The sequence below is a fragment of the Patella vulgata genome, chromosome 3 (genome assembly GCF_932274485.2).
Source record: "Patella vulgata chromosome 3, xgPatVulg1.2, whole genome shotgun sequence".
Taxonomy (NCBI): Eukaryota; Metazoa; Mollusca; class Gastropoda; family Patellidae; genus Patella; species Patella vulgata.
In genome coordinates this window covers 26527031-26536810 of record NC_065881.2, presented here as the reverse complement: position 1 = coordinate 26536810, position 9780 = coordinate 26527031, and positions in this window count along the sequence as shown.

The following is a 9780-nucleotide window of genomic DNA, read 5'->3' as shown; positions in this document are numbered from 1 at the left end:
CTGATTGATTTGTAAAGGAATTCCAAGGCCACAAACAGGAAATTGCGCTTACAGCCGTCTAAAGTACTAAAAAGGACTAGAGCCATCGTGTATTTTTCGTGCATTGTAATACATTTGACAATATTTTGTTATTTTATTGCTTAGACAGACCATGGGTCTTTACTTTGGCGGCAACCGTTCCGGTCACCCGAAACATTCGAGACGTATCATTTCGCTTAGCTTAAAGAAATGAAATGAAATGGGGTTTAACGTCCTTCGCTTAAAGAAAGTAAACCACAGGTCAATATTAACCATAATATTCGAAATAAGAATTCAATATTGATCCATTTTAATCAATATTGAAGCTTCCAAAGAATAGAGCTATTCACCACTATGAGATTCGTTTTAGGTTATTTTTTAAAAATAAATCTTGAAACTTACGTCTCAATTAACCGAGCGTAGAATATAATATTTCCAAACTGGGCTTATCTATACACTCGATAGGGGGATAGGAAATATAAACTGATTTGTCGTATATAAAAACCTATATTTGGCACCTGTCCATATTTATCTGATTAGAGTAATAGTATACAGGTGTAAACAAGTAGTGACTATATTTTATACTGATCAATAATCTTTGATCACTAACACCATCGATCAAGCTGAACAAGGGTATATTTCATGTAACCTAACGATATTTTCTGTGAGATAAAAGTGTGCGCAGTTTATCAGCATTAATTATGAATATGGGATTCGGGTAACTGCATGGTGCCATTTGGTAAGAGAATTGACATTTTTTTTACAGTTTGTCTCGGAAAGTAACAGGTAGAATAAAGGCCTCGAATTTGAAAAAAAAAATATATATCTTCGCATTTCTTATAATGTAACAATAAAAAACTACGTTTTAAAATTTCTATAATTTATTTATGCAGTATACCTGATTTGAAATGTTATTTTGTATTCCTTGAAAATATCGGGTTTAAAAACTATTGACCAACTCTTCGGTTAATACTATTTGTCAGAAAAAAACTTTATATTGAAAGTGTACTTTTTGCTAAAGCTTTGTGAATGATTGTTCCTGGTGCAGTCTATCTGTACTATACTTGACAACTGTAAAATTGTAACCTCTGGGGAATAAGTTGTAACTTCGTTGTTTTGAATGACAAATTGATAGTTGATTGCCATTTTGTATTTAAAAATGTTCGCACAATTTTTAATTTAATCCTTGCCATCTGGGGCCGACTGTTATCTGTAGCGGAGAGAAAGTCTGTTGCTAGAACCCTAATTAACTTTAAACATACATTATGCAAGAGCTAAATCTGCCAATTGCAGGTCTTTTTGTTAGGTCTGAAATGTTATTAACAAAACAAGACCATAATCAACTCTCGATGGCATCAGATAATCGAGATTTTAACTAGATTAGGTCGGTTCGCCATTTAAAAATTTAATTTAGAAATGGGAAAGCGAGGCGAAGTCTCGAATATACCAGTACCCTGGTTACCACTATGCGCACATCTTGTCAAAACTACCAACAGTGATAACTTGACCCAGAATGAAGTAATTTGAATGAAATTTTCAATATTTTCATTTTACATTGTCTATATTTTAGCTATTATAGCAAGAATGGTCAGCTTTTTATCTAAACCTTACATAATGTATCTCTAACATGTCGTTAATTTGCCGTTATATATTAATGAAGGTGTTGGGCTCCGTTATGTGTTTAACGATACCATACATTAGTCGGCCGTCAGTTGAAGAATACCCTTATCAAAATTCTTATAAATTAACAGTGGAGTTTTCTATAGAATTCAATAGAACATTCTAGAAGGGGAGGGGGCTTTTCTATAGGTTGTAATGCTAGTGTATTCCACAAAATTTGGGGGGCCTGCAGGAAATAACGACCTCTGTAGTGCAAATCCTATATTTTTCCCCACAGATCTATACTAAACTTTCTATAGGAAAATACTATAGTATTCTATAGATTTTTTAAATAGTGTTTTCTGTAGTAAATTTTGTCTTTAATCAAGTTTTGTGTACAGTTGAGTTGTCTCACTTTCTTCAGTTTCTTCTGAATACTAACTTCTATGTACATTGAATTTAAAATTTTAAAATTCAGCCAATGACCAAACAGTCTTCTCTTGGATTAACGCGAACCAGTCCGTTAGCTAACGGATAATGAAATTGGCTTTCCAGCAGCAGAAATTTAACAGGCCGTTAACAAACGACACGTTATCAAGATAACGATCCGTTAGAGTTTAAGGGAACCTTAATAATATAACTGAGTTTTGAGCAACCGGGTCCAGGAGATTAACTTTTTTGACTGTCCAGATCTCATTAATTGATTTTTAGTTCGCTGTCTAACTGAGGTTAGACCCTAAATATCATTTTACTGGGTTTGAGGGTTTATATAGGTTAAATCTACAACCATACACTATTTTTAGAAAAAAAATGGCATAACACATTATACTCTAATCTTACTTAGCTGCAGTACTTTAATATCTCGGAGACTCGGGTTACCCTAATCCGTTAGCTTAACTCTTGAAATAACTATGTAAGTATTAGTAAGTAAAGGCATATTTTATAGGACAAGATTAACAAATGGTAAGTTAACCTTATCTTTACTTATGTTATCCTTGATCTGTAAATATAGGGATATTATTCAGTTAAACTGTATTCTTATTAATTTATGACACCCATACAGTTTTTAATTATAATTTTAAACATACATTATGCAAGAGCTAAATCTGCCTATTGCAAGTCTTTATTTAGGCTTCAGATGTTATAGAAATTATTAATTAGACCTTTATTTACACGACAAGCTTAAAATCAACTCTGTAGACCCACGGATGGCTTGGATACAGTCTGGATTTAAAAAGTCGTCCATTTAAAATTAAATCAATAAATGGCGAACCAAGCTAACGTTTACCGTTAGTCGCTGATGTCACTACCGGAAACTGGTGATGAAAGGCCTGCCCAGAGAGGCTACCATAGCCATTGAGCATGTTACTTGATAATCGAGAATATGTTGCTGGAGTTATCTTCTGTCGATCAAACGATCACGAATTCTCATAGACGGTGCAGACACAATTGATGCCTATTTCTAGTCCAAACTTCCAACAGTCACAATTCCGTTCAGAACAAAGTAATTTGACTGAAATTTTCAACATTTTCTTTTTTTTTATCATCTATTTTTGAATTATTGTAGCAAGAATGACCAATTCTTTATAAAACTCTTAACTAATGTATCTTTAAATATAATTATCATTTTTTCTTAGAATTTTCATTTGTGTAATGATATGAAATTTCCTAAAAAAAAAAAAAAATTTGAATCCCGAATAATGAAACACGGTGGGTAAGTGAGTAAGACGCCGGCTCCCTTTACAAGACAAACAAAAAACAAAAAAAACAAAACAACAGACGCTGGCTCGCTATCCTGGAGGTCGCGGGTTCGATCCAAGTGTTAGCCGAGAAACTTCATCGGGATTTTCCGACGTGGTTTCCCCTTGTCAGTGGTGCAGGACGGAGGGCCTGACAAGGACAGCTGACTAGTCGTTCGAATGGGACGACAAACCGAGTTCCGTGTACATTGGTGTACACGTAAAAGATCCCCTGGCAGTTGCAATTCGATATAAGACTAAGCCATAGTACCGCTGTCCGGGCAAAATTTCCCTAATAGCACAATGTATGACGTATGTCCGTCTTCATTAGCCCAGTAGAACAGTAGGACGTTAAAACCCATATCATTTCATTCCATTTCTGTTAATTAATTAGGATACTCGGTGGCTCAGTGAGTAAGACGTTGGTCGAGAAAGTTCATTGAGATTTTTCGGTGTAGTTCCCTACACGGAGTTCCTGACAAGGGGCAACGTATAGTCATTCAGATGGGACGTTAAAGCGAGGTCCCGCGTAGTTAAATAACCCGCGACACTGGGAATTAGAAATGAGAAGAAATAATAACTTTATTTGAATGCCGAATGACGAAACACGCCCTGTCTCGTTATTCGATATTTTCTGGCGTGGTCCCGTTGGTCATGGTGCAGGACGGTGTGTGTGTGTGTGTGTGTGTGAGGGGGGGGGGGGGTGGCAAGGTACAACGTATAGTCCTTCGGATGGTACGGCGAACAGAGATCCCGTGTACGTAAAATAATCTGTGACAATGGTCAAAATAATGGTAAGCCATAGTACCGCTGTCTGGGCAAAATCGCCCCGAATAGCACATTGCATAAAATATGCCCGTCTTCCTTAGCCCAGTCGGTTAAGAACAGTACGACATTAAACCCCATTTCATTTCATATACTGCTGAGGCATCCATCTTATAAGTCAAGTAATAAAAATGGACTATAATGATACCGAATAATGAAACACGTTCTGTCTCGGTATTCGTTATTCAAAATTTGAATCCAGAAGAACGAAACACGTTATGTGTCGTTATTCACCAATAGCGAATAACGAAATACGGTTGAACTTCACACTTTCCGATTATTTTGAGTTTCGTTTAGCATTTAATTTCATGTAACCGGGACGTACCTTTGGGCATAATTTTGATGAATTTAGATACTTAACGGTAATTTAACAATAAAGTTGATTTTATAATCATATGTTAAGTTATTCATTATTTTAATTGTTGTTATTGGATATTATTTATTATGGTATAAAATTCTTGCTGTAAGACGAGACAAATTGGTATTTTATAAATACAATGATACGTATAATTGACAATGTGTTATTTCCGTGTCCAATTACATATATGTAGTTTAAGATTACGGGTGTGTCCATTCAGATGAAATCAATACCATTTTCGTGTAATATTATAAAATATAATTTTAAACGTCTTTTATCCAGACAGACATGTTTAAAAATTAGATACTAAATTTGTGAAATTTGTTACTATATATCAATGTTCCAATATTGCTCTTCAACTTTTGAAGTCACACAAGGTCCGGTTTTGGGGTTATCCCAATAACTTTCCTGAAAGACCGAGATAATCAACATCTATTATCAAGCAGGAAACTAAATTAGAACTGGTAGTACTAGTCAGAACAAACCATGTCACTGTCATTATTTTGTTTTCAAAACTAGAAATACGTAGTGAAGTAGAGTCAAAAATGATAACGCACTATCCTTGTCGTAAAAGTGTCGAAGTTCTTGCAATATAGGAACCTGACACACCAATTTATTATTCATACATTTAGTAAAACACCAGGTTGAAATGTTAATTAATAATAATTATCGTTTCAGGTAGAGATTGAAAATGTTACAGGTTTTACATCCAGTTTTGGGGCAAACCTTTCACGAACCAAGGTATACTCCAAAAGCTCCTCCAACCGCCCCCGCTTTAAGGCGACAGATTGTTCACTTAATCAGAAATATCACAAAGACACCGAAAATCACGGATACATTGGATACACAACAAAATAATAACACGATCTACCATCCGAAGAATGGAAGAAGTAGTGCCCAGTCCCATATAAAAGAAGACAAAGACAGAAGGAGCCCATATCCGTTTCCGCAAAAGAGGAACAGTGATACCCGTATTTTCCCACCGGGTAAAGAAAACAAGAACGTTCACAATGAAAAGGCAAAGGGAGTTCTCGAAAAACAAATTGGTTCTCTGCCTGTTGGTAGTATTCGCCGATTACCGCTTCGTGTTCAGCGGCAAACTACAAGTGCTTCTCAAAATGTCCAACGGAAGCAACCGCAGGGTCTTAATTTAAAACTTGACAACAATGGTCTTAATCAATCCCAATCCTCTTCAGAAAATCGTGATAGTGCCAAAACCAATTCGTGTGAGATCAAGGGTCATGCTATTCCAAGTTCACGGAATTACATCGGAACACAAAAACAAAGGATGGAAATGCACAAAAGAGCCCAGAAGATGTCGGCATCTCTTACTGAATTTAAAAGAAGGATGATGAATCAGAATAAAGTCTATCCCGTTGGTGGACATGAAGCGGACAAATACCAAATGTTTTCTTCCGGACCTTCTCCCTCACCACCACAGTCTCCGAAGCCTCACATAAAATTTCTATCACGGAAACAAAGCAATAGCTATGCGCTTCAACAAGAATCTCCAAATAACGAGTCCAGAGAGAATACCGACCTGTCACCAAGAATACGATACCGCTTTTCGGGTAAGGAACCTGAAAAACAAATCCATCCAGTAGAAACTTATGTTGTAGTACAAAATCAACGGGAAAGAATTCGTGGACAAATTGATGAACCTATTGCACTGACCATGCATAATCTATCCATGCATGAAATGTTTCTTGAGATGGATGCAAAAGAAAATCGTAGTGAAAACAGTGCACGTAACACAAGAATCCTGAACTGGCTGAAGAGTGTAAAAAACTGCGTGCTCCGTCCACATCGAATCGTGCGTTTCAATGTTCAGTCTTCTGCTAACAGTAGCAGTGCTGAAGGTTCGTCAATTGATTCTTCATATTCGTCTTAATGATAAACAGTGTCGGAATAGGTATCGCCCAGCTATAAACTCTATTTCCGATTATGAGATTCGTTTAAACCTATACTATTTGGGCTTCGAACAGTAGTATTGAATTTCTCACGGTTATAAACCTACCCGTAAACCCAACTTTTAAGTTCCGTATATTACGGGTACACTACTTTCAGTGGCGCAGCTGGCGGGGGGGGGGGGGCAAAATCAGAGCCCAATAAACATTATCCATATTGCCAATATATATAGCGCCAGTTTCGAACGTTTATTTCGGCGTCATGTATTTTAGTGTCATCTAGTTTTCGTATAAATATTAAAACTACTAGATGAAGATCTTGGCTAACTTGGATATACACAATGATGATATCGATGTTCAACACCTCTTCTTCGCTTTCTTTTGTTTCGATGAAGAAGTAGAGGGCTACGTGTTACAGTCAAAAACATTGATGATCTCCAGTATTTTAGCAATGGGCATTTTAACCGATTTCGATTAAAAGTTACTATCTACTGGAAATAAAACAATCTTCTGTTTCTTTTCGATCATAGAAGACCAACTTTTTAATTTGTTTCCATCACTTTTATGGAATAAGTTTCTTGGAGCTCAGGATGAATTCTGTTGGCTAATTGAAAGCTTTTCGGACATAGATTATATTAATATTTCGTATAATGTCAATTACTTTAAATCAAGTTTACAACAGTTTTCAACACCAAAAGCAGAGCTCATTAAACCCTGTCCATATTAGCTTATAATATATAGCGCCAGTTTCGAGCATTTATTTCCGCGTCATGTATTTTAGTGTCATCTAGTTTTCGTATGAATATTAAAATACTAGATGGAGATCTTGGCTAACTTGGATAATACAATGATGATATCGATGTTCACCACCTCTTCTTCTTCGCTTTCTTTTGTTTCGATGAAGAAGTAGGGGGCTACGTGTTACCGTCAAAAACATTGATGATGTCCAGTATTTTAGCAATGGGCATTTTAACTGATTTCGATTAAAAGTTACTATCTACTGGAAATAAAACAATCTTCTGTTTCTTTTCGACCACAGAAGACCCCCTTTTTAATTTGTTTGCATCACTTTTACGGAATAAGTTTCTTGGAGCTCAGGATGAATTCTGGTGGCTAACTCAAAGCTTTTCGGGCATAGATTATATTAATATTTCGTATAATGTCAATTAATTTAAATCAAGTTTACAACAGTTTTCACCACCAAAAGCAGAGCTCATTAAACCCTATCCATATTAGCTTATAATATGTAGCGTCAGTTTCGAGCATTTATTTCGGCGTCATGTATTTTATTAGTGTCATCTAGTTTTCGTATAAATATTAAAACTACTAGATGAAGATCTTGGCTAACTTGGATATACACAATGATGATATCGATGTTCACCACCTCTTCTTCTCTTTCTTTTGTTTCGATGAAGAAGTAGGCGGCTAAGTGTTACTGTCAAAAACATTTTAGCAATAGGGACATTGTAACAGATTTCGGTTAAAGGTTAAAGTTTATCTACTGAAATAACACAATCTTCTGTTTCTTTTCGGCTACTGAAGATATCTCTTTAATTTGTTTGTATGGTCAGTTTTACGGAATAAGGTTCTCGGGCTCAGGATGAATTTTGATCTTTCTCTTGGGCCGCTTTTCCCACACATTTCGGCTAATTCTTGGAACTAACTTGATATTTCGGTGAAAACAGAACAATTTAGAGTTGGAGAATCTGTGGTTTGTAGTGTTCTATTGCGGTCTTGTCTCGGATACAATATAATGCATCAATTTCGGAAACTGTGTTTATGTGATTTTTGTCATTGAAAGACCGGCTAGGTTTACAACTTTAGTGGCTAATTATAAGCTATAACTTTTTCTGATTTCCTCATCAATTACTGTAAAGCCATTTGTTGCATAGGTTATTTAAAAAAATGAACAGTTTTAACTTCCAGAATTTTGTGGCTTTTTTTTTTTGTTTTCGGATATCTAAGATCGTCGAAATTTGATCAAATAGAGACAATTATAACTTGTACTGTTTTGGTTTTCATAATAGATACTTGCTTTAGGCCTACTGTGCAAATTTATTTGGCAGTTAAAAAATTTTCTTAAGTTATTTTAACTGGTTGAACTGAAATTAAACACCAATAATTAATTAAGTTTTTGCACATTTAATTTTGAGTTTTTAGTGGATAAAATTGCTATTTGATATCGTCAATATGTGACTCTATTCGGCTATTGCGATTGATCCCTTTGAAGAACCCATATGGACGAATTCTGATGATGTCAAATTTAAATATTGTTTTTGATAATTATAGCAATTAATGCATATTTAGTAGACTTTGTTGTACATTATTATATATAACCAAATTTAAGAAAGTGCTTATAATATGTACATATGTATAGTATTTTAAAATTTATATAGCGTTAATAAAAAAAAAACAACATTAGTATCTATAACTTCTGGGTGCTGGCGTTTTTTTATGCACAGTTGTCTCGTAAGTCCAAAGTGTGACCGTCTTTCACTGACCGTTCTAGTGCCTATTTTAATCCAATGCTATGAAATGGTTTAAGGTCCTACTTTCATGCACCAACTGGGCTAATGAAGTGGAGTATAGTAGTCTGGGGGCTCAGTGCGGAGGGGTGTCCATCAAATGGGCACAAAACCAGACCCAACTTTTCTATAGTAAAATTTCGCGTAGAATACGATGCCGAATGGTAATCAGTCCGCTGTTGGGGCGTTTTCGGGATATTCGGGGTCAAAGGTCAAATGAGTTCATTTGCACTGAAAGTGAATGCGCAGCCATTCTTGTATCATGAAAATAAGCTGAAAATGATCCAAAGTAATCACCCTTTCAATAAAAATGTAAACTTGCTAAATTCATCTTTGTTGTTTGTGACCCCGGAGGTCAAAAGGTGAAATTTTTCCGTTTTAGCACTAGGAAGATTTAAATCAATAAATGCCAGCGTAAAATTGGGGGGGGGGGGGGGCGCAAAAAAACTCTCCCACTTTCACCCCAATAATTTTTTTTTAAAGTTTCAGTCTTCTGTAAACACTGTTTTGGCATATTTTACGGGGTTAAACTAAAACATCACATCATGAATACAATGTTTATCATGTTTAAGTCAGGGGGTGCCGTATTCATATTTTTTTTTTCATGACTTTTACATATTGAATGTTACGATCAACACGACAAAGAGTGTTTAGTAGGGGAATTTTTTATGAGGATCCAAATGAAACAAAACTTGATCACATAACTTTAGTTTATGAGGATGCATATTAGACAATCACCTTGTTAACTACAATACTATATTCTCTCTGTGTTTAATTCTAGCAATGTAAACCATGTATATCCCGTAAGC